The following is a 23,121-nucleotide window of genomic DNA, read 5'->3' as shown; positions in this document are numbered from 1 at the left end:
AGGCAGCAGATACATGGGAACACTATCATGTTCCTCTCCAAGCCATATGCCATTTTGACTTGGAAGTATATCATTGTTCCTTCAGCGTTGTTAGGTCAAATCCCTGGAATTCTCTCCCCAACAGCACTGTGTGTCTATCTATATTACATACACTGCGACGGTTCAGGAAGGCAGCTCACCACCACCTTCTCAAGGGCAAACAGGGAGGGGCAATAAATGCTGGCCCTCCAGCAACATCCACATCGCTTAAATAAATTTAAAAAATCAGCCAGATTAGGGTGGCAGAGCTCTGCAGAAATTCCAGCTGGAACAAACAAACCATGATGTGAGTAATTATTTTGCAGGATTTCAATGTTTGCAACTATTGATTCAAGTTCACAATCACATTGAAGAGAACCATATCAGCAAAATTATAAATAACAACCAGCATATCCTATCCTATGTCTAGGAAATAAAGGAATGTGACTTTAAAATCAGATTTTAAAAAATAAATTATAATATTTTCAAGAATTTTTCACATATATAATGTGCAGATTGTTCCCAAATTGTGACCCAAATGGCTTCAACAATGGCTGTTCAAGAATGTACTGCAGCAGTTCAAGGTGGCAACTCACTACCGCCTTCTCAAGGGCAACAAAGGAAGTGCAATAAAATGCTTGCCCAGCCAGTGACACCCACATCATCTGAATGAATAAAGAACAAGAGTTCACAGGCAGCAGAATAGTGCCATTGAAATGTAAACATGATGCTTTCATATAAAAGCCTTGTTCTTATCAGCTCACTGCTGGGATATTATTTCTGCTGTTTAAGCGAATGATCATTTTAAATTTGGATATCATTAGCAGCTATTTCTGAGCCCATACAGTAGAATGCTTTGTTCCTGATGTTTTCCTCAGTTTAACAAACAGTGAATAGATCTTTCTAGTGCAACTTTGTTTATGTTTTCTCTACTTTCTGAAAAAGCGTCACTGTTGCTAGTTAACCCTCAAGTCCTGAAATTCTTCTGGATATGAGCACACACATGCATTGATTGGGCAGATTTGGGGAATTTGGGGGAAACATGGTACAGTGAATGATCTGTTCCACGTACCCAAATGATGCAGAACACTGACACACCCTAGACTCGGGCAGGAGAAATTTACTGAACTGTCTCTGATGGGATGATTTGAACTGGCATTGCACCAATGCCTCACTTTTCGATATTGCTCACTCAAACCAATGTTGACTATCAAAGTAATGCCCACGCAATTTGTCACAGATAGAAAATTCTGCAGGAATGTTGTTCCTACTGTTACACCTCAGATGGAGTAATAGCACAGTTTAGCCCTTGTGTGATTGATTAGTTTTCTCAAGCAGAACTTTTAAGGTCTTAGGTCTCAGCTGGCTTGAGGTTCAAGAGCCCACAGTAACTCTACAAATGTCCACACACATCCGCTTAACACAAAGTGGACAAAATATTCACTCATGACTCCCTCGGTATAAGTTTGGGATAGAAAACACAGGTTGAATCTCAAAATCATCCAGGCTCCAGTCAGAATCTTGAGGCTCCAGCACTTCATTCAGACATCTGGACATCCTGGACTCTTAGTACACCAGCTGCTAATGTCGCAATTACTATCTTGCCAGTTGACTCTTCTGCATTCCAATGTCAAAAGCTATGACATAAAACAAAAGAAAATACAAGTGTGCAGGAGCCCATACATTTTGCAGCTGCTCCCCATTCCCTCCAAAGTTTGCTTGTGCGTTCACTTATTGATTAGAACCAAATGCAGGAAAGGGCATGCACAGATTGGAAGAGAGGTCTTGCTGCTGCCAGAATTGAAGGGAAAGGTGACTCCATGAGCCTGCTTATTTCATTTTAGTTTCAGAAGGAAATGGCAAGTGTCCCTCAGCACTGTGGCATCAAGGCGTGAAGAAGCTGAAGCAACAGCACAAGCTAAATGGAGAAGAGAAAAATACACTGAGGCAGAGTTAAACACTGCAGCAGGAAAAGAGAGAGAAAAATTAACAGGGAGAAAAACAACACCAAGAAGGAGAGAAAGAATTTCTTGTTGTTGTGCCTGAGCATATTGGATTACCTGGACGCAGCACATGGAGGAGAATTGGTTGAGTTCCCTTCTGAGTGTACAATCCTTCCTAGGGTTTTCCTTTATGCACTGTGCTCAGAAAATCCAACACACCAAGGAACAAAAAGAAGATCTGCCTCAAACAGAAAAACATAGGAGAGAAAGTGTCACGTGAGTTAAATGCTACAAGAAATAGGTAAAAATAGTGGAAGAATCAAGATAAATTTATGTGTCTAATTTGCACTTCAAAATGTGAAAGGAAAAATTGCTGATGATTTAGTGCCGCTTTCTTTGGATTTGAAGCCAGAAATAAAGAAGTTAATGATAATCATCAGATCTCCTGCAAAAACATCAACTAGCCTCAAACTCACCTCCAGACATACAGTATTACAACTGTGGCCTTAAATGGAGAGCTCATCCTAAACATGGATCCATCTGAGCAGAATTATTTACTGCACATCATAGATATTATATTTACAACGAACAACATTAATGGACAAGCACTGTTTCCTATTCCTTCAGATTCTGGGATTCTCGTAGTTTTGATAATATCTTGGCACTTTGTGCCTTGGAGTAAGGCATTTCCCCTACCCTTTCACCTCCTGGGAACTCCAAGGTCCAGTACCACCTCAATTCTCCCCTCTACATCCAATTACTTGCCACAACATCAATAAATTTTTGACCCTGTAAAAAGCTAGCCATACGCAAAATTCCACGTTCCAATGTTACTGACCCCCTTATTTCTGCTCTAATCTGTCAAAACCACTCCATAAAGTTATCAATGTTCATTGATCTCAAATCTTTGCAAAACAGCCATCTCTATAAGATTGTAGCTACAAGAGTAAGCGACAAGTTATGAATTCTGCAGTGATAGTGACACACAACTCATGATCTTCCTGTCTGATCATCATCTGCAAGGCATAAGGCAGGAGTGGTGATGGAATATTCTTCCCTTGCCTGGATGAGTTTACCTCCGACAACAATCAAGAGGTTCTATACCATACAAGGCAACGAAATATCTTCATTAATAGTCCATCCACCACAATAAACATTGGCTTCCCTCACTACTGGCACAAAATGGCAGCATATAAAAGATGCACAAAGCATCTCAAACTTACTTTATCAGCTCCCTCCAAACCCACAACATAGGAGAAAGGCAGCAACTCCTTGGAAAAGCTAACAAGTTTTCCCAAACTGTGGGGTTTCCCAGTGTGGTTGGCTGATAAAATTTGGTGACTATGACTCCCAAACCTGTAATGGCAGCTATTGAGTGTAGTAGGGCCCAGGAGAGTGATTTTGGAAATGCTAATCATCAACGCTAGGTTAATTGGCTAAGTTGAGATGATCGGTACTCAGAACAGCCAATCTGGTGCAGGCCATTAGCATTGACAGACACATCAGCCAACAATTGCTGTCAGTCTGAACAACAGCAATAAGAGATACCAGAATCAGGGATGCTGCTTCTCTCTTTTTTTGTCTGCTTTCTTTGTGTTTTGGACATTTGTCAGAGAATGGAGGAGTCTGCTCTATCCAGTGAGTTTATCATGGCTGATTCAATGGCTCTTCTACACCTTGACTCTGAACCTGATCTCTGCTCCCCTATCCAGTCTGGCTTTAAATTGCTTTCCTCCCCTCATCCTTGATGTCTGGTGTCCAATCCTTCATGTTGCTTGGTTGTAAATGGTTCCTTGACCCTGTAAGTATGACAGAGAGTGAGATGGAGGGAGTATGTGTGACACACTTTGAGTGGGTGACTGCGAAAGAAAGTGTAAATATCTGCACCTGTTCTGCCCCACATATTACCCCCCAACTGCTACGTGCTGCCCGTCCCTCACTGTCACCATTAAAAGTCACTGGTACAGGCACAGGTAGCATCAGTGATGACAGTTGGGTGCTGCGTTCCTGCGCATGCACATGTTCTGCCACCTGGAAGGGCCATTTGCCAGAAATGGAGAGTGAGTGTCTGTGAAAGAGTGAGGAGGTGTGTGACAGTACTGATGACAGGGAGTGAGAGCAGATGTGTGGCTCATTGAGTGAAAGAAATTGTGAGAATTTGTGGTAAAATGTGAGTCAGCATGTCAGAGAGAGACAGAGTGTGATGAAGTGAGACCTTTGATGAAGAGTGACTGATTGAGAGTGAGCATGAGAGAGTGATGGAGAAAATAAGCTCTGCAGATGCTGAAGGGTCAGAGTCGAAATGTATGACACTGGAAAAGCACAGCAGATCAGACAGCATCTGAAAAGCAGGAGAGTAGATGTTTCGGGCATACGTCCTTCATTTGGATATAACCCTTCATCAGCCCTTTCCAATAAAGGGCTATGCCTGAAACATCAACTCTCCTGCTCTTCGGATGCTGTCTGACCTGCTGGGCTTTTCCAGAGTGACAGTTTTTGACTCTGTTTTATATTTTCTAGAACCTGCTTCTTACTTGATGCCATCACAACTTCCAATCCCCCGAATGGAGTCACAGGGGAAAATGTTTGGAAAGTGTTGCACTAACACCTGAAACTTCCTTCAAGCCACAAATCATTCTGACTTGGAATTACATTGCCATTTTTTTCACTGATATTGGGCTAAAAACATGGACCTCACCTGCACAGTAGATGTACATACACTGCTGTGGATCAAGAATCCAGTTTACAACCAGCTACTCAAAGGGCATTTCGAGGTGGGCAAAAAATAATGGCCCAGACCGTGATGTGCAGATCCCAAAAAACTATAAAAAGCTAAATTGTAAAAGGATCAAAAATCAGAGGGCATAATTTGAAAGTGTTTTGCAATAAGAGCACGACCAAATTTGGAAGCAAAAAGATTTTCACAGTGAGTAGTCCAAGTTTGGAATGCATTACCTGGTAGTGTGATGCATGGATGGCAAATTGAGGCATTCAAGAATTTGCATGATTGTTTAAATAAAAGCAATGTGCAGAGCTATGGAGAAAAGGCAGGATGCTGTGAGAATGGGTGCAGACATGATGGCCAAACAGCCTCCTTCTGCACTGTAACAATTCCATCATTCAATTCTGAATCACCTCCTCCTTCTAAGACCAGTTGTTGTTTCATGTTGCTAATCACTAGATTGTGAATCCAAGGTTGTAAAGAAAGAAATTAATTTTTAATTCATTTTGAGTTTATGTGAGTGATGCCACAACAGAATTTTCTAGCTAAGTAATAAACAGAAAAGACAGAAACAAGTTCTGAAAAACTGCAAGAAATTAAATTCATGTTAAAACCAAAGATGGCAATGTTTATAATAAAGGCACCGATGTATGTTTTCACATAAAATGTGTAATCATGGAGCATGATCCCTGACAGATCAATACTAAAGAAGTCCTTGAATGCTATGACATAATATATGCTTATCAGCAGAACGTGTGTGGGGTGGGGTATGGGGGGAGGGAGGGGTTTAAGGTGCTAAGCAGTTATTTTCACATGTTTGGGTGAGGTAAGAGGAGTGAGCAGTTAAAATAGAATAACTATTTCTTGACAAGTTCCTACTGAATATCCAATTTTACTGTTGCTAGTTTTGGAGTGAATGAGATGACCAATGAACTTAGGCAGGAAACTCATTTTTAGTTAAGAGTCACATTGTTCAAATTGGATCCTAATGGCATTTTAAGTACTAAATCTGTTTTCCAGCAGGCTGAAGCAGGTCAGCATCTAATTGAATAGCCTTCACATTCCGCCCCAGCAAAACCATTGCTTTTTAAAGCGGGGGAAGCACAGTCTCCATGGCTATGGACAGCTTTTTGCCCCTTCCAGATGACATCCCACCGCCATCACCACTAAAACCACCTGTCTAGCACTTACCTGTGAACTGCAGAGGACACAGCTTAAAATTATGGGGTAGACCATTTAGGACAGAGATGAGGAGAAACGTCTTCACCCAGAGAGTGGTGGCTGTGTGGAATGCTCTGCCCCAGAGGGCAGTGGAGGTCCAGTCTCTGGATTCATTTAAGAAAGTGTTGGATAGAGCTCTCAAGGATAGTGGAATCAAGGGTTATGGAGATAAGGCAGGAACAGGATACTGATTAAGGATGATCAGCCATGATCATATTGAATGGTGGTGCAGGCTCGAAGGGCAGAATGGCCTACTCCTGCACCTATTGTCTATTGAGATTCCATCAAAAGATTCCCTGAACCTCATCCTACATGCACCAGAAAAAAGTGCACCAGCAACATTTAAATGAGGCAAAGAATTTTAAAGGTCTTTTTTGCCAAGATCTTAGACTATTAAGTGTGTTTAGCACTTTTTCACTTATTATAAGAATCAACCCTTAGATCTTGTTGTTCAGGAAAAGGTGGACATTAGAATATGCAGAACAACATATCAAATATTGCATGGCAAAATATATCTGTCTTCAGATTTACAATGAACCATACAAGAGATCTTGCAGTGGTGTAATAAATACAATCACAGAAAAGGCAATAGGTGCCTGATTGAGAGTAGACATTGAGAAATGGACAGCCTGCTAAGAGTTACCACTCTGCCATTGCTTTTGACTTCACCACCTTATGAGACCCATCCACCTAACAATGCCTGCAAACTACTTACCTGTTGCCTGGATTAACCCACGACTCCAAGAATGGCCTGCAGGCAGCAGCCACAGTTTCCTCAGTTGTACTGCTGAGTGGTAGAGCTGACTGGTTAACAACTCTTCGCAGGCAGTGTTTCTGCCCCCAGTAACCCCCACCACCTCAAATGCTGATTCCAGGGAAAGGCTATCAGTGTCCTTACAACTACTTGACTGATGTTTCAGTAGACCTTCCTCATAATATGTCTCCAGCCAACGGGCAAGACCCCCAACTTCACAAGAAGATGCCACCCTGAGACCAAGAAGTGCTTTTTGTTGCTCTAGTTTTACCAGTTAATAGTAATTTTCACTTGAGAAGCATGTGAATGGCTACGGTAATTTATGGTGGTATTAGCCCCCGCAAAATAAATGCAACCAAGGTCATTAACTGTCCATGTTTAGGGGTCTACCTGAGAAGCAATCTCTTGTTTTAATTTGATTTAGTGAATGAGGAGCCTACTAGCATAAATGATTGTTGGAGTCCTATGATATCAAAACAACCCTACTGGCATTTTAACTGCAGGATGAGGGAAAAATACAAATAACAGAAAAAGGCAGTAGGGAGCTGAAGGGAAATCCTCAGGGATACGCTTAAAGCAAAAGCAAAAAATAAAGTGTAAAAGGAACCATTGATAAAACACTTAGGCATCATCTAGAGTATGATACACAGTTCTGGTCACCATAGTTTGGACAGGCAAAATCTTGGGAGGGTACAAAAGGGTTCCACTGGGGGTTGCCAGAGATGTGAGGCTTCAATTATGTCGAGATACCCAGTCAACATTCTCCATTCCTCTCAGAAGACAGGAGAAGAGGATACTGAACAAAAGTAACCAAAATTATGAGCAAATTATGAAAAAGTGGCTTGTCTGGCAAGGAGGTTGGTCACCAGAAGTCATCCATTTAAAAGAACTAGAAGGGACTCAAGAATAAACTTGCACCTGACAGTCATTAACATTTTGAATGTACTGCCTGAAAGATGCTAGAAGGACACCCCAGGACTTGTAAAAGACAATCTTTGAAGACGACAAACTTTCAGGGTTAAAGGCAAAAGCTAATTTTGGAACCAAACTGAGCAATTCGTTCCAAATGTTGTCACTGTAAGATCTACGATTTTTTGAAAATAGATTTGAGAAAAGCCATTGGCAGCATCAGACTATTTAATATTAGAGCCGAGATACAGCCGAGAGTAGGAGCATTTTTTGCTTTAATAAGATGAAAAGAGACAGATGGTATTGGAGCTACAAGGCACCACATAAGAAAGTGACAGCCCCTCTGACTTACTGTGAGCAATGCCACTGGAGATCAGTTATTTCACTAAGTGATGTTGTAAGTTTCCGGCAGCAAAATGTTTGCTATTGACAGACAACAGGTTTTTTGATAGGAGAATCTAGTAGAGACACCAGGTGCTTCAGAAAATGATCATTATCTCTGCTTTTATGTTTCTCTCTCCAAGAAGCAGAAGTTGAGGTAAAAACATAATATCCATTAGTCGCAGTAGCAGAGTATGAAGCTTCACTGGCAATCTATGAAAATATTTTGAATTGATTCAGATTGTGACAGAAGTTCTTGCTTTCCTAGTGCAATAAAAGGATGTGCTACTGCAGTAATAATTCATACAGGACCAACAGAGCAAACACATTTCTATGATTCAAGGAAAAGGTGAAACCATCATACTGTTAGCTGACTTCATCAATTCCACTGCTCTCTAAAAATGTTGGTAATTGTACAGACACAAGATAAGGAGTGAGCTATCGATGTCCTCTGTAAGCTGGTACATGTAAGCTAGTCAGTACATTAGCTGGTACGCTAATGTACTGACTAGCTGCATGTCAGTTTTCCAAAACTATGAACTTGTCAACAGTGACAAATAGGAAGAATAACTTCCGTGCATATTGTGTTGCTATCTTACCTCTAGGTCTATTTTTATCCCCAACAAAAATTGCTCGTGTAATTTCAGCAGGTCCAACAACATCTGTGGACAGAAAGCAGAGTTACTGTTTCAGGTCCAATGACCCTTCTTCAGAATCTATTTTAGCCATTGTTTTGTTTTTTTTTTCAAAAGTAGTTGATTACTAAAATCAGAATAGGCTTAACAATTTTTGTGTCTCCTTAAATTCCAAGAATTCTTGCCATCAGTTAATTGCCATATTAGAGGCAACATGCCAAACGTTTCACTGCACTCATTCAAGCACACATGACAATTAAAGCTATTCTATTGCAGAGGTACCATGGATGCTAAGGACATCTGTCCCACCAGCAGTAGGTCAGAAATATTTTGGAGGAAACTAAATTTTACAAATAGGTGTGCACTGAAACTGTTGTGCAAGCTGTGGCAAAAGGAAATGCTGTGAGGGTTGCCGAAGAGTAAAAAGGACAAACAGTGACCTTTTCTTGGACTAATGTTGAAGTTCTGCTGCCAGAGAAAAACAGGTAGTTCTGAGAGAAACTAAAAGCAATAACAAATATGACCAATGAAAAATGTAATTTGCCACTGGATGAGTAGAATCTTTGTAACTGCACCATCATACCTTCATCAATAAAATCCAATTCAACAGTGTTAAGGAAGTATAATCACCACAATCAGAATGCTTCAAAAAACACAGTGCCATCTTCTCAGGGTGACTAGTGATCAGTAATAATACATCTTCACTAATATTACAGACACCTAAAGAACAAATTTCAGAATAAAAGTGGAAAATTAGGCTGGCCAAATCAAGAGGTCATGGATTGAGAAATAATTGACATATACCTGCAAACTTCAGTGCGATAGGGTTGAAGTATAATTCAAAATGGAATTTTAGTAATGGTAGTATGAGGGATAGGGCAGGAAATATATGCAATGATATTGAAGACTGGTATTGGCAGATTTTCTAAGAGTAGTAATATACAAAAAGAAACAAAGAACCTTTTCTGTAGAAGCTGGAGAACAGTGAATCCAAAGACCAAATGGGTACATGCCACAACATACATGGCATAGGCAGATTATTGGAAGACTTCCACTGAAGGTCTTCAGAAACCCGCAAAATGATAATATTGAGAAGTCCCATTTTCATTGCTGATAGAATCACTGAAATGTATATTAAACATAGCTTTGCCAATTCTGACAATATTTTGACATCAGAATGTATATTTCCATTGCACAGTGACATAATCAATCGTGTTATTACTTGTATCTGGTATTCTGGTTCCATGCAAGTAGGGGAATTGTAGCAGTAATAGCATGACAGATATGTTCAGGTGGCAGAGACCCCTATTTCGATGGTTGTGCCACGATTATTTTACACTCTGCACAGTTAACAGGCTATCCGGAGACAAAGTTCCAACTCATACAGCAGATTTGTTAATATGAGGAGACTCGTTGGCAACTTTATCATTCCAGCAACACCAAAGGGAACAGAAACACTGCTAGAAGAGCACCAGATCATACAGTCAACATGAGAGCACAGGCTACAGATACCTTAAACAGTCTTTTCTCAGTAGAGAAATGAGGAAGACCTGGGATTGGGAAATACTGGGTGACAAGAAACATAGGGGTCAAATTTCAAAAGGATGGGGGAAGGAAGGTATTTGATCCAAATGAACAAGACAGCCTGAAATTCACTGCTACCCTCCCACTCAAGTGGGTTGACCTACTGGTGACCCACTTATCCCTGAGCTCCTTCTACCATCCAGGCAGAACGTGGGTCTCCAGCAGTGTCTAATTAACCAGTTGAGGCCCGTGTTAGAAATTTTCATTATTTTTATTCTTTCATCAATTTTGTTTCAGAGCTATGATCTGAGAAGTGAAAGTGACCATTGGATTCTAGGCTTGTATTTTTAAAAAAAAGCAAAAACAAGCAATATATTTAGCTGTCAGTCTGACAGGGAGAGGTCAAAATTTTGCGTTTGGTTTTAGACTGTGTTTACTATGAAAAGGTGTTTGGCGTTTTATGCTACAGCATGACAACTTGAAAGCTCCCAGTCTAACCTGCCATTATCAGCTGTTGAAGTTCACAAACTAGAAAATAAATTTATAACTGACTTCCTCACAATGAACTGCAAAAGTGACACTGATCAACAGTTTCAGAAAATCAACTAAAAAACAGTTGTATTTGAATGTGGAACAACAGATCATGAAAACCACTTAAGTAACTTGGACAGCTTTGTTATTTTCTTTTATTTTTCCTTTCGTTATTTGTTTGACTGTCTTTTATCTGAATGGAGCTGAAAACAAAGGTTATTGGATTTAAATCTTAGACATCAATTAGATTACTTTGTTGTTTAATTTTGCTCTGTTAAAGTTAATGTATTATTGAAGAACTCTACAAACCACTGTCTCGAATTGATTATTCACTGATGGTCATTCAAACAGTCTGATTAGGAATGATTGGGGCCAGATTTGAAAGTTTTAATTTTATTGTGTTGTGAACACAAGAGGCAGAAAGACTAATTTTGGTCCAAGAGCCTGTTTCCATATTGTAACACACTCAACTGGAGTAATGGTGGGCCTCATCAACTAATCCATAAAACTGCTGCCATGTCTCGTGATGGGAAACGGACATTGGAACGGCCATCCAAAGACCTTAGTAGATCCTTTCCCACTTGTACCAGGTCTTAAAATTCTGCCCTTTTTATGTCGGTAAAATCAAGACTAAGAGCTGCTCCCACTTTTTGAGACTGATATGTCTCTAAATGATATGTCTTAAGGACATGGCTGATAGTTAAAAAAAGAAGCCAACATTAGAGTTCAGGGATGACACTGGAGGTAGTGGGTAGCTTTGACAAATAAAAACAAGGAAATTGTATGTCTGAGCAAGCCTGTTGTGTGCCACACACTTAGGAGAAGGGATAGTTTCTGCATTAAATCATAGTTATTCTCCGTCAACTAATGCAGATATCATGGAATACTAAACAATGAATACATCACAGTTGCTTCCTGGGAAACCCCATTGATGTGCAAGGTACTTTTTTGATTTCAAAACCACTAATGTCAAATCTGTCCCATGCCCAATACATTGCACTGGAGCAAACATTATCATCCAATGAATTCCATGTACAGGTTTTTCTGCTGTAATGTGAGTTTTGTTAACGTGAATTCGCTGTAACGTGATTGCCGAACTGGGGAGACTGTTTCTATCGGACAAACTTTTAAAACATGTGTTAGCTGTAACAGAATAATATCGCCAACACTTTAAGTGCTGTTTCTAAAGCGTGATTTTTCTATAATGTGGGGTCGCACAAGAACATATCCTGCCTAGTTGATATTTCCCTTCCAAAAGGCAAAATAATGTAAGTGTTGCTCCTTGAAAATATTGCATTTTCGTTTGCTTGATACATGTTCATGACTTTACTGTAGACATCTTCTTCCTGGCTTGATAGATCCAGTTCAGACTGAGTCAGACAGGTTTACAGTACAGCAAAAGGCCCTTGGGCCTGAGTTTGCACTGATCAAAAAACAAGCACTGAACTATTCAAATCGCATTTATCTGCACTTGGCCCACAGCCTGTATGCCTTGGCAGTCAAGTGCATAATTTCGTCATAATTTAGATATTATTTGCAGGTCATTGTGTAGCAGGAGGTACAACTCTCTGGCAGCTTGTCTTGTGAAGACAAGGACCAATTTCCTTTGCCAAACCCAGTTACGTGCAAAGAGGTTTAAATCAAGGTCCTACCGCAATGTAATTAAACTAAAAAGTCTGCAACATTGATTCATCATAAAGTCTCTTCTACATCTACATAATAAGCAAAATGGAAATCCTCAAAGCAGTGAGTATGTTTTTGCTCTTTGTACAGCATGATATAAATACCAGGAACCATGAATAATGTAGCAGATCATTTACAGAGATGAAAAATACAGAATTGGAGATTCATGGACCACAGCCAACTAATTTCATGTACCAAGTGTAACGTGGAGAGCTGGAAAAAGTAACTTACCTGTAACAAAAATCAGTTGTGAACTCAAATGGCAACACGCTCAATTCTGAACTACCAGTTTCCAGGTTCAAGCCCCACAGAGTTCAAGCATGTAAAATCAAGACTGACACTCCAGTGCAGTAGGGATGGAGAGTTGCGCTGTTAGAGGTTCCATTTGAGACGACAAATTAAAAGGGTCCCGTCTGCATGTTCAGATGGATGGAAAAAAAAATACACAGCACTATTTTGCAGATGATTGGGGAGTTAGCCTGGTATCCTGCCCAATATCCATCCCTCAATTAATGTCACCAAAAAAATCCAACAGATTATCTGGTCATTATCACATTGTTAACTACATTTGTAAATATTGGCAGAATATGTTAGTAATGTTGACAGACCTAAATTATTTGTGTTTTGCAAGGAATCCAGATATTAGTGCATTTAGCTTTTATAGGTGAGCATCTCTGTGGCATTCTGTCTTGATAAACCAGGGATAAATCCAGCTATATGTGAAGGGGTCAAACTCCAGGTCCTGCAGCATTAATTAGTGCATCTAAATTGAAATACCTTTGGCATCCTTGTATCTGTACTTGTTGGTCCCTCAGAAATTCTTCTTCTGCATCTAAATCATCCTCGAGAGGGCAGCCTCATTCACACGCTGGAAATTTAGTGTGATAGCTTTCAAAAGGTGATCCCTTTGTGAGGTTATATACTAGAAGCAACAGTGCAGCTTTTGTTTCCTATTTGTCACTTGGTTATATACAGCCATAGATCCAGTTTTCTGATTTTCACTGTTCTGCGGCAAGCCTCACTTTAAATGTTAATGACAGATATGGGAGAACTTCATAGATTTCACTCTCCCTAAAACTACAATTGGCTGAAACCCTATTTTCAACTAATGCTGGGCGTCATTTAATAAAGCAATTAAATCATCATGTCGCCAACAAAATTAATTATTTAACTTATCTTTATTGATGGTGTATTTTACATTTCAAAAACATGAAAATATTAAACATTAAAAATACTTTAATTTGTCAAATATTCCCTGTTTATAATTTCACTATATGACATGGCTAATAAACAGTGTATCCAAAACGCTTGAAGACAAAATGCTCAATTTATTGCTTTAACTTGCAATATGTCACAGAAGCCCTTCAGTTTAGAAGCAGGCCATTCAGTCCATTGAGTTCACATCCACCCTCTGAAGAGCACTATATTAACAATATAATTACAATTACAGTGCAGATTTTGCTTTGAAACCAAGATGTGCATTTGAGTGGTGCAAGCTGGCATGAGGAAATTATAACGCTCATCTACATTATTCTGGACTTTGTTAAGGAGAATCTGTCTAATCTGTACTTAACAGCATATATGCCTGTTTTTTTTCTCATGATACTTCAAGAATGCAAACAGATTACAAGGTAAAGCCAGGAAGGTGGCAAAGATTTAATGGGTTGTCTTTAAAATTTTAATATTCCTTTTAAAATGTTCACTTTTAATAGAGAAAAATCACTCCTTTCTACAGTGGTGCAATGTTAAATGTTATTACTAGTAGGCCATTGACATGATGCTATACTATCAGTCTCGTTGTGCACATTTGCAGTGATTTAACACAGCAAACATCTCGGATGAAAGCGAGTTGACAGTGGTAAAACTAGACTGAGACTAATCGTACCTTTGTGTTTGGTGTCTTCTAAGCCCCTGAACCAAACATATTTTATAAAAAATGTGAAAGGTAATTTATTACATCTATCTTCATTTTTAAGACATAAGCCAAGCATTAAGTATTCTGTTGCTATATCATAGACAAACACCCAATTTGTTTACTTAAGAAAGGATTAGGAAGGACTCGCCACTTTGGCAAAAGTAAAAGAAAAATCTAGAGACAAATGAGAAAAAGGTACATTTGGCAAATGACAGAAGAATGATGCAAATAAACCCAAGAACAAAATTTTGCAATCACTACTTGCACCAGAATACAAAACACCCAAGCAAAAGTCATAAATTAAACATAACATCCATCACATAAACCCCAGCTACAAGGAGCTGGTCAGTGGCTGGGAATTTTGCAGTGAGCAACTCAACTCCTGACTTCCCAAAGCCTCTGCACTATCTACATGGCACAGGTAAGGAGTGTTATAAGAGTATTCTCAATTTGCTTGGGTGAATGCAGCTCCAACAACATGCAAAAAACTTGACACCATCCAGGGCAAAATAGCCCATTTGACTGGGACCCCTATCTACCACCAATGCACAGTGGCAGAAATGTATACTACAAACAAGATGCACTGCAGCAACTCAGCATCTTCCAAACCCATCAACTATCCTTACAATGACAATAAGGGCAAGAGATGCATGGAAACACTGACACTGCAAGTTCCCCTCCAACTTACCCTCCATCCTGATTTGGAACTATATTGCTATCCTTTCACTGCTGCTTGGCCAAATCTTGGAATTCCTGTCCTAACGACACTGGGGTTGTATTTATACCACATGGAATGCAGCATTTCAAACTCACCATCTTCAGGAAAATTAGGGATGGACAATAAATTAACAGTGACCCAGCCAGCTCACACTCCATGAACAAATAATAAAAAAAAACACCTATGACAGTTTACAAAGTATTCAGCATTAATGTTCCTTCTTCTGTGTATCACCATTCTGTGTAGTAATCTAGGATGCCACAATGGATCTATTCAGTATATCGTACCAGATCTACATGCCAAGAGAGTCATGAGTTCCATTTGAAATCAGATTATAGTACTGATTTTTATGTCTTATGGAAATGTTGACATTATTAAAAATAATTAATGTTATTGAATTTGCCAATATTACAAGAATAGTAGCTCAGTGGATGTTGATTTTTGGTCTCTCAGGGTAGTAGGCACGAAAGTGGAATTGAGACTGAAGATCGATCACGATCGTATTAAATAGTAGAGCAGGCTCAAGAAGCTATATAATCTGCTACTGCTCCTATTTCTTTTGGTCTTACAAATCTACTGGAACATGAAACTGGTCTGATGATGGGCCAAATAACCAATGACACAACCTGGATTTTGTTTCACAATGGTGATCTTGCTTTAATTAAAATAAAGATAAATTGTCCAATTCACAGTACTACGTCTGTGATTGAACAAATAAAAACACAAATAAAAAACTTATAGTTAAGTACACTGAAACCCTTTTACTACAAAAATAATTGTAGACTCTAGTTCTAAGCATTTATTGCATTTCCTTCTCTTTCAGCATTTTAAAGAATCAAATTCCTTGTTCTACATCAGTAACATGATACAGGACATTTGGCCTGACCAACAACATGCCAGGAAAAGGATTAGCTATGGTGTGCTGGATTTTTAAAAAAGTTTTCCTTTTCATGATAATTTACTGCAATTCTTCTATTCTTTCAGCTGTATATTTACAGCTAGGCAGCCAATATTTTCTCTGATATCCACTTATATCAAGAGCAGTGTCAGAACTCTGCACTCCAAGAGCATCAAGATAAAGAACTGTGTAGTTCTACGTAAATCACTCTATGAAAAACAGTTAAATAACAGTTTACTGTTATTTAAAAGGTTGAATTAGATTGTTTATCCCTTTGAAAGTTCCACTTAAAATCAATTGTTTTCAAAAATAAAATTCACAGTTCTTTGCCTTGTCTGCTATCTAAATTTGCGATATTCCTCTTTTAGAGCAGAATTAATTGCGTGTTTTACAGTCAATTTGGTTGTATGTGAGGCTTTTGTCAAAAACTAGTATGGCACAGAATAAAAGAGGATCCACAGCGTGTGTGCTTTTCTCTCTGTATGTCATTGTAGACTAGTCCATTTTGGCAAGCAAGAATGGTCCTCCTCCTCCTCCTCCACTACAACACTGTGTAATCCACAGCAGAATGTGTTCAGTTCTTGTTTCAGATGCTACACTAACTGATGATCAATCACTGTCCTTGAACACTATGTCCTTGAACTGAATGCCCAGTCTCATTAATTCAGTATTTTAATCATCAGGGTTGGGATTGCTTTAGAAAACGGGCATCTTTGAACCATGCCACCTGTTTCCTGATAAAGTAAAAAGCCTGTTTTTCTGTTGTAGATGTTAAAATCCTACAAAATCTGGCACTGAAAATATTAAACCCTTTTCTCAGAATTATAAGTTCTAAGTATAACCATGATCAAACAACTTCATGCAATCATATGCTTGGGTAAAATTCATAATCAGACCTTGGGAAACCAACTCCAACAATCAAATTATAGATGTTTTCCTAAGGTGTCGGAGAAAAACAAAGTTGCTAACATTCACTTAAAAAAGGTTCCAAATTTTTCACACAGAAAAGAATCAGAAATTTCTTAGGAACAACAAAAATATTCCAGGGTAAAGGTACCTACATTTGTTTACAACAGAAATGACAAAGTTGTCCCCACAATTGCAGAATATTCTACATAAAATCCGTGGCTCCTGCCTTCGATTGGAGAATCAAGCTTGAGTGTACAGTTGTAAACTTGGAATCAATAAATAGTAAAAGAGATAAAAGTATTTTATTCCTACCCCCCCAAAAAATGTTAGAACCTCCCATTAAGAACAGACTGGAAAATTGGCCTCCATTTTCAAAGTACTTATGGCACAACTCCAAACTGGGTACAAGGTCATTGACAAGATTGAGAAAATAAATTTGGTATCAGTTACCTAACATTAATGCGTCTCTCAGCCTTGATATAAGGGGTGAAGTTACATAAGCAACTGAGAATGAGTTATAATAGCCAAAAGACTGAAACCATTACATAGGAAATCTTATAATCCCGAGGACTAAAGTTTGGAAACTTCAGTTAATATTTGCTTTATTATATAACATAGTCCTAAATTTAAAAAGTACTTAAATGTTTCTGTATTGTGTTTTTCCAAATATACTATGAATCGATGTTTTCTTTGTGTGCTATGACCAAAGCATTCATGCACATTTCTTTTTAAAAAAGTGTTTAAAATTTGGTTAGATCTACAGCAAAAAAGGAATGCTCTTTCTCTATTTATTACTCAAATGTCTAATTTTCCTTGCAATTCAAATTCCCATAAAATGTAAACAATCAGTAAAGAACACCAGCATTTGCATTCTCAGCTTCAAATATACATTATTCATAGAGTCACAGAGCACGGAAACAATCCCTTCAGTCCCAAACTAAACCAGCCCAATTTGCATGTATTTGGCCCATGTCCCTCTAAACATTTCCTTTCCATGTACCTGACCAAATGTCTTTTAAATACTGCAACTGCATCTACCATTTCCTCTGGTAGTATATTCCATATACCAACCACCCTCTGTGGAAAAATAAATTGCCCCTCAGGATCCTTTTAAATATTTTCCCTCTCACCTTAAAACTAAGACTTCTAGTTTTGAATTCTCCTACCCATACCTCTGCCCCTCATGATTTTGTAAAACTCTATAAAGTCACTCCTCAACCTGTTATGCTCCTGGGGAGAAAAAAAATCCCAGCTCTTCTTATAACTCAAACCTTCAAGTACTGGTAGCATCCTTGTAAATCTTCTCTGCAACCTTTACAATTCAATTCCAATAGCCTTGCTATAGCAGAGTGACCAGAACTGTATAGACTACTCCAAAAATGGCCTTACCAATGTCCTGTACAACCATGACCTGACATTCCAGCTTCTATATTCAATAGTCTGACCAAGGAAGGCAAGCGTGCCAAATGTCTTCTTCACCACCCTGTGTACCTATGAAGCCACTTTCAAGGAAATATGTTCCTGAACCCGTAGGTCTTTCTGTTTGAATACACTCCCCAGGGCCTTACCATTAATTGTGTAAGGCCTGTCCAATCAAAGAATAAAAAGGTGTTCTCTTGATATTCTGGCCAACATTTATCCTTCAACCAACACCTCGAAGACCAGACCATCTATATTTTTATTTTATTGCTAACTGTTGGAGATTGCGTATATAATGGCTGTCATGGTTCCAACATCAAAATACTTCAAAAGTAACAATCGCTGAATGTCAGGTGCTTTGGGATATCCTGATGGCACAAAAGCTTTTCTCCCCCACCTTGGTTAAAAATATAAAATGTAAGAGGAGGAGAATATCAGACAGCCCTGTGAGTCTGCTCTGTCATTTATGATTATGGCTCATCTTGAACGCCAGTTTCCTGATTCCCCATGTTATGATTCTCTTAAAAAGAATAAGTCTATCAATGTCAACCTTAAATATACTCAAAGCCTGAGCATTCAAAGCTACCTGCTGCATAGAATTCCAAAGATTTCAAACTCTTTGAGTGAAAGAATTTCTCTTTTGGTCAATACTTCCAAAAATGGCAACCCCCTTATCCCAAGACAGCGTACTGGTCCAATTTTACACAACCTCTTTTCTGAGGTCTACCGTCTTCTCTCACAATTCCAGCTGGTGAACATTTCTTAAATTTTTCTTCCCCCAAGGCAAAGTTTACTCTGAAAAATAGTCCAGAAACAGAAATTGCTGGAGAAACAGCAGGTCTGTCAGAATCTGTGCAGCGAAAGCAGAGTTAATGTTTCAGGCCCACTGACTCTTCCTCAAAACTGAAGGACTGAACTGAACTTTAACACTGCTTTTACTCCACAGAGTTTCTCCAGCAATTTCCGTCTTTTTGTTTCAGATTTCCAGCATCTGCCGTTATTTATTTTGTATTTAAATGTACTTCTGGCAGGTTATATAGCTCATTAGCCAGGAATCATTGGTGCTTTCACCATCTTGAAATATGATTGTCTATTTAACAACTGAGGGTACACTTCAAAAAGGTAGTAGCATATCCAATCAATTTAAGAGACAGCATGTTAAAAAATGACTTATTTATGGAAGCCAGAAGATGCTTTTGACAGTGGTGCAAGTTAGTTCCTGAAGTAAAACTTAACCGAGATTAGGAAAAAAAGACGCATAATTAAGAAATTTGTAAAGCAGTCAGTGAGAACTGATGCTTCTGCAGTTAGTTAAGGGAAGGGGATTTATATACCGTACAAAATGTCTTTATCATAAAAAGAAACAAAGTCAATTTAAAAGTCTAACGATCACTTCACAACACTAGTGATGTAGCGAAAAAAAACTGATGCCATATCAACGTGTGTACATCGCTGTTTATTTCGCTGAACAGCAAGAATCACCTCTACAAATCAATGGCGCCCTCTGGTCAAAACCTGGTGATAATACAAACATGTTACTTTCGTTTCAGGTTTCACAGCATTTATTGAAATCTGAAAAAGTACTCGCCACTGTAGCCATAATAATAAAGGACACAATGATCACGTCACCTGCTGTGTTCTTAAACGCAACTAATTCCAACAGGAGCTGTTGTTAACAGATGGAAATACGTTAACGTCCATGATTAGTAAACACATAGACAGATCTTTAAAAATGACATACCGAAAATGTAATAAAATTGAACCCGGTCAAGTACTTAAGCACGATCGTAATAGAAAAGAGAAGCTCAAAGATTAACCGAAGATTATTACATAGGTTGACAAATGTTTATGATGTGATCTTAATACGCAAAATATAAAAACACAGCTACACGGCTGAAAAACAAATGATAGTATTTTCTGGTTCTTATTGATTCCAATCACTAGAATTGAGGATCATTTATGCACTCATGACTGCTTATGGATGGATGATTTTGTGGCGTTACTTTTACTACAGCATACTCATTTTGCAAATGTGAGGGAGATCTGCAATGTAAAATAATTTTGGATAAGCAGCCGGTTTTCCCCAGCTAGAAACACTGCTGGAGTTATTCTATTTTATTTTGATGCATCATTTAATATTTTGTTTTCTATTTGTGTTTTGAAATTTATTGACGGCAGAATGGAATGAGGCATCTGATATCGTTAAAGTCATTTCCAGCACAAATTACAAAGGTTTCTTAGTAGCCTGTTTATGAACCTTTTTTTGCATCGGATGTCATTTCTCGCTAGACTTGAAAACTGCAGCTTGGATATTCCAAATTTTCAAAAAAGTTTCAAACAATCACAGAGAAGCTGCAGAACGGTTATCCGGAAACATGCTTGAATTGTCCCAAGTACCTTATGCAGACAGAAAAGCTAGAGAGACAGCTAACACTTTGTCTAAATCTTCAAACTGTATTTGTGATGCTCCCCCCCCCCCCCCCCCCCCCGCCCCCTAATTTTATTCTTGTATTGCACTCCTCTCAGTTGCCGGAATGATCGGCCTCTTGAGCCCAGTGCTGTCAATGCTACATTTCATGGTGAAGAGCTTTCGTACATCACTTTGAAAATTCCTTTGGGCGTTTGATGCAGCAAGTAAATATGCCCAGTGGCTCTACTGTATAGACGATATTACCACTCTATTGGAGCATTTATATTAGTACATTAAAATCAAGGATCATTCACAGGCGCAATAAAAAACAATTGCGCATGAAACCGAAGACTAAGCATCTGAAGGATGAGTATTCCCAACTTTTATATTTGACACAGGTGCGGTTTTACAGCGATCTATATTTGATGGATTCAGAGAACTGCAGTGATCTGCAATACGCATTTGACCATAATTTGTTGCTACTGAGTTTTGATGGTTTCATCGGATTATGTTTCACACAGAATTCACAAAACAAATCATCCTGACCTTGTGCTGGGGGTTGCACCTTAAGACAGTATCAAAGGAATTCTGCACGCGTTCAGAGGAATCAATCTGCTCACATACCAATGCACAATGTCAAGTGATCATATTCGTAGGGAATACTCCGCGATTGTAACTGGCCACTAATGTAATCTAAAAAAAACTTCCCGTTTTGTCAGCCAGTAAATCTTGTCAATCATAACAGCCATTGTTTTAAGAACTGTTAACATATATAATTCGGAAAGCTGTTTAAGCATGTACATTGTCACATTAGACTAACAGTTATTTCATGCAAGTCTTTATCAAATTTACTCCACAATCTCTCCTCAATATTAACAATAAAGATTTTGTACATATCGTTTCCGAATTCCCCATGTCTTTATTTTCCCTAATAACTAATGCATCAATTTATAGTTATTTACCAAGTCCTATTAAGGGGCTTGAATTATTCACGCTTTAATTCATGTATCTATGTTTGTTTTAACCCGTTTACCACTGCAGCATACAGCAAAGAGGCTCGCCAGAAATGATGACTTTCTGCGTTAATTCAATATTTGAAAATATCAAATTGGAGTCTAAGGCATTGCTGATAATCATTGTCAGTGTCACAAAACATTCCCTTGAAACATTTTCTCTTCCAAATAAAGCTGCGCGATTTGTTTTATTTTAGAAAGACGAGACTATGAACATTACTAAAAATGCAGTAAACCTGGTGGAAGCGGTGGGAGGTTGTTGGAACGCGTCTTGAGTTTTCAGCCACGAGATCCACATTAAGGTGTCGCTTTTAGATTATTACTTAAACCTTTGTCAATGCACAAACCTGAGATTTGCTCTTTTCACCACGAGGAACGAAAGGTCTATTTGCTCTTTCGACTATCAAAGCAGAGAAACATTGCTTTATCATCTGGTACGTTACTAAACCTCTATTGGCGCGCTTCTGATGATCTGATCCTGGGTTTATTTGAAGGATGCTTATTTGCTCTAGAGTTCTTCCTCATGCTTTTTTTTGCAGGCACGCAACTGTGAATCATAACCTACGGCTGAATTACGGTAGAAAATTACATGCATCTTGCACCGATTAATTGCCTTCCAGCTAATCGCTTCCCAATGGAAATCAAGGTGCACCTTCATGACCAGATAGGGCAATCATGCATTGAGCATTCCACTTGGTCATTTACCCATGCTGATATTTGCGTTCGACACCGTACTCGGGTTCATTCATTCACTCACTCTAAAATGCCAGATTTTAAAGTGAAAGTGAAATCCTCACGATTCCTGATTCAATTGTTATTTCAGCCCGCATTAATGTCATTTCACACTGCACGCACATGCCGGTTTACTGAGAGTAGCTTTAGGCAACAATTGGGGGAAAAGCTGAGAATTTTCTAAAAGAAAATAAAAAGCACGATCTGAAACAAGCGATCTCAATCGACATGCGCACCGTGCATTTTTTCATCCAATGCATCAGCCACTTACCTTTGAAGGTGAAGCTGTTGTTAAAAAATAAACAAAATCTGCAGTTAATGTTCTTGACTAGATCCGTAATCAGCGGCGTCCTACCATTCGAGTTCAAAGCGGGTAAATCACAGTGTTTGATGCAGATCCACTCGGGCTGGGTGTATGATGTGCACCAAGACTCGCGTCAGCTCTGGCTGATGGGGGTAGCTGCTAAGGCAGGAAGGAGTCTGAGCGCCAGCCCCCGTGCATCATACACTCCATATATTTGCTTTCTTTGAGAAGTAGTAACGTGGTTAGTTGATGTCATATGGTCTGAGTCTGCGCGGCCAAGAGCAGTCCGCCTACCGTGCAGGATATGTTGCTGCGAGAAAGCTGCTCACTTGCCAGCTCTCGGTGTGACACCCAATGTTCACTACCTGATGCGGGCAGGAGTGAAACATCTTACAATGCTAACATCACCGCACAAGTTCCCTTTCAAAGCGTTTCCGCCGGCATCATCCAGACACAAACACCGAGCCCCCATCACGTCTAGG

General features: G+C 39.0%; 1 protein-coding gene across 3 annotated transcripts in view; it reads right to left on the bottom strand.

The window, feature by feature from the left end:
* Positions 1-22,906, bottom strand: part of LOC132807990 (visinin-like protein 1) — a 106,075-nt gene extending 83,169 nt beyond the window's left edge. Inside the window, exons 1-2 of one of the 3 annotated variants that reach the window (XM_060821890.1) lie at positions 22,607-22,906; positions 2,079-2,199 (exon numbers count right to left, since the gene is read on the bottom strand). The gene's annotated coding sequence lies outside the window, so the exon portion shown is untranslated. Of the gene's footprint in view, positions 1-2,078; positions 2,200-8,547; positions 8,589-22,606 lie in introns of those variants that run through there. The other 2 variants (XM_060821886.1, XM_060821897.1) reach the window with 2 other exon arrangements.
* Positions 22,907-23,121: the final 215 nt, after the last annotated feature.

Source organism: Hemiscyllium ocellatum, chromosome 3, assembly GCF_020745735.1.
Source record: "Hemiscyllium ocellatum isolate sHemOce1 chromosome 3, sHemOce1.pat.X.cur, whole genome shotgun sequence".
Taxonomy (NCBI): domain Eukaryota; kingdom Metazoa; phylum Chordata; class Chondrichthyes; order Orectolobiformes; family Hemiscylliidae; genus Hemiscyllium; species Hemiscyllium ocellatum.
The sequence above is the reverse complement of the archived record's forward strand: the minus strand, read 5'-3'. Positions and strand labels throughout refer to the sequence as shown.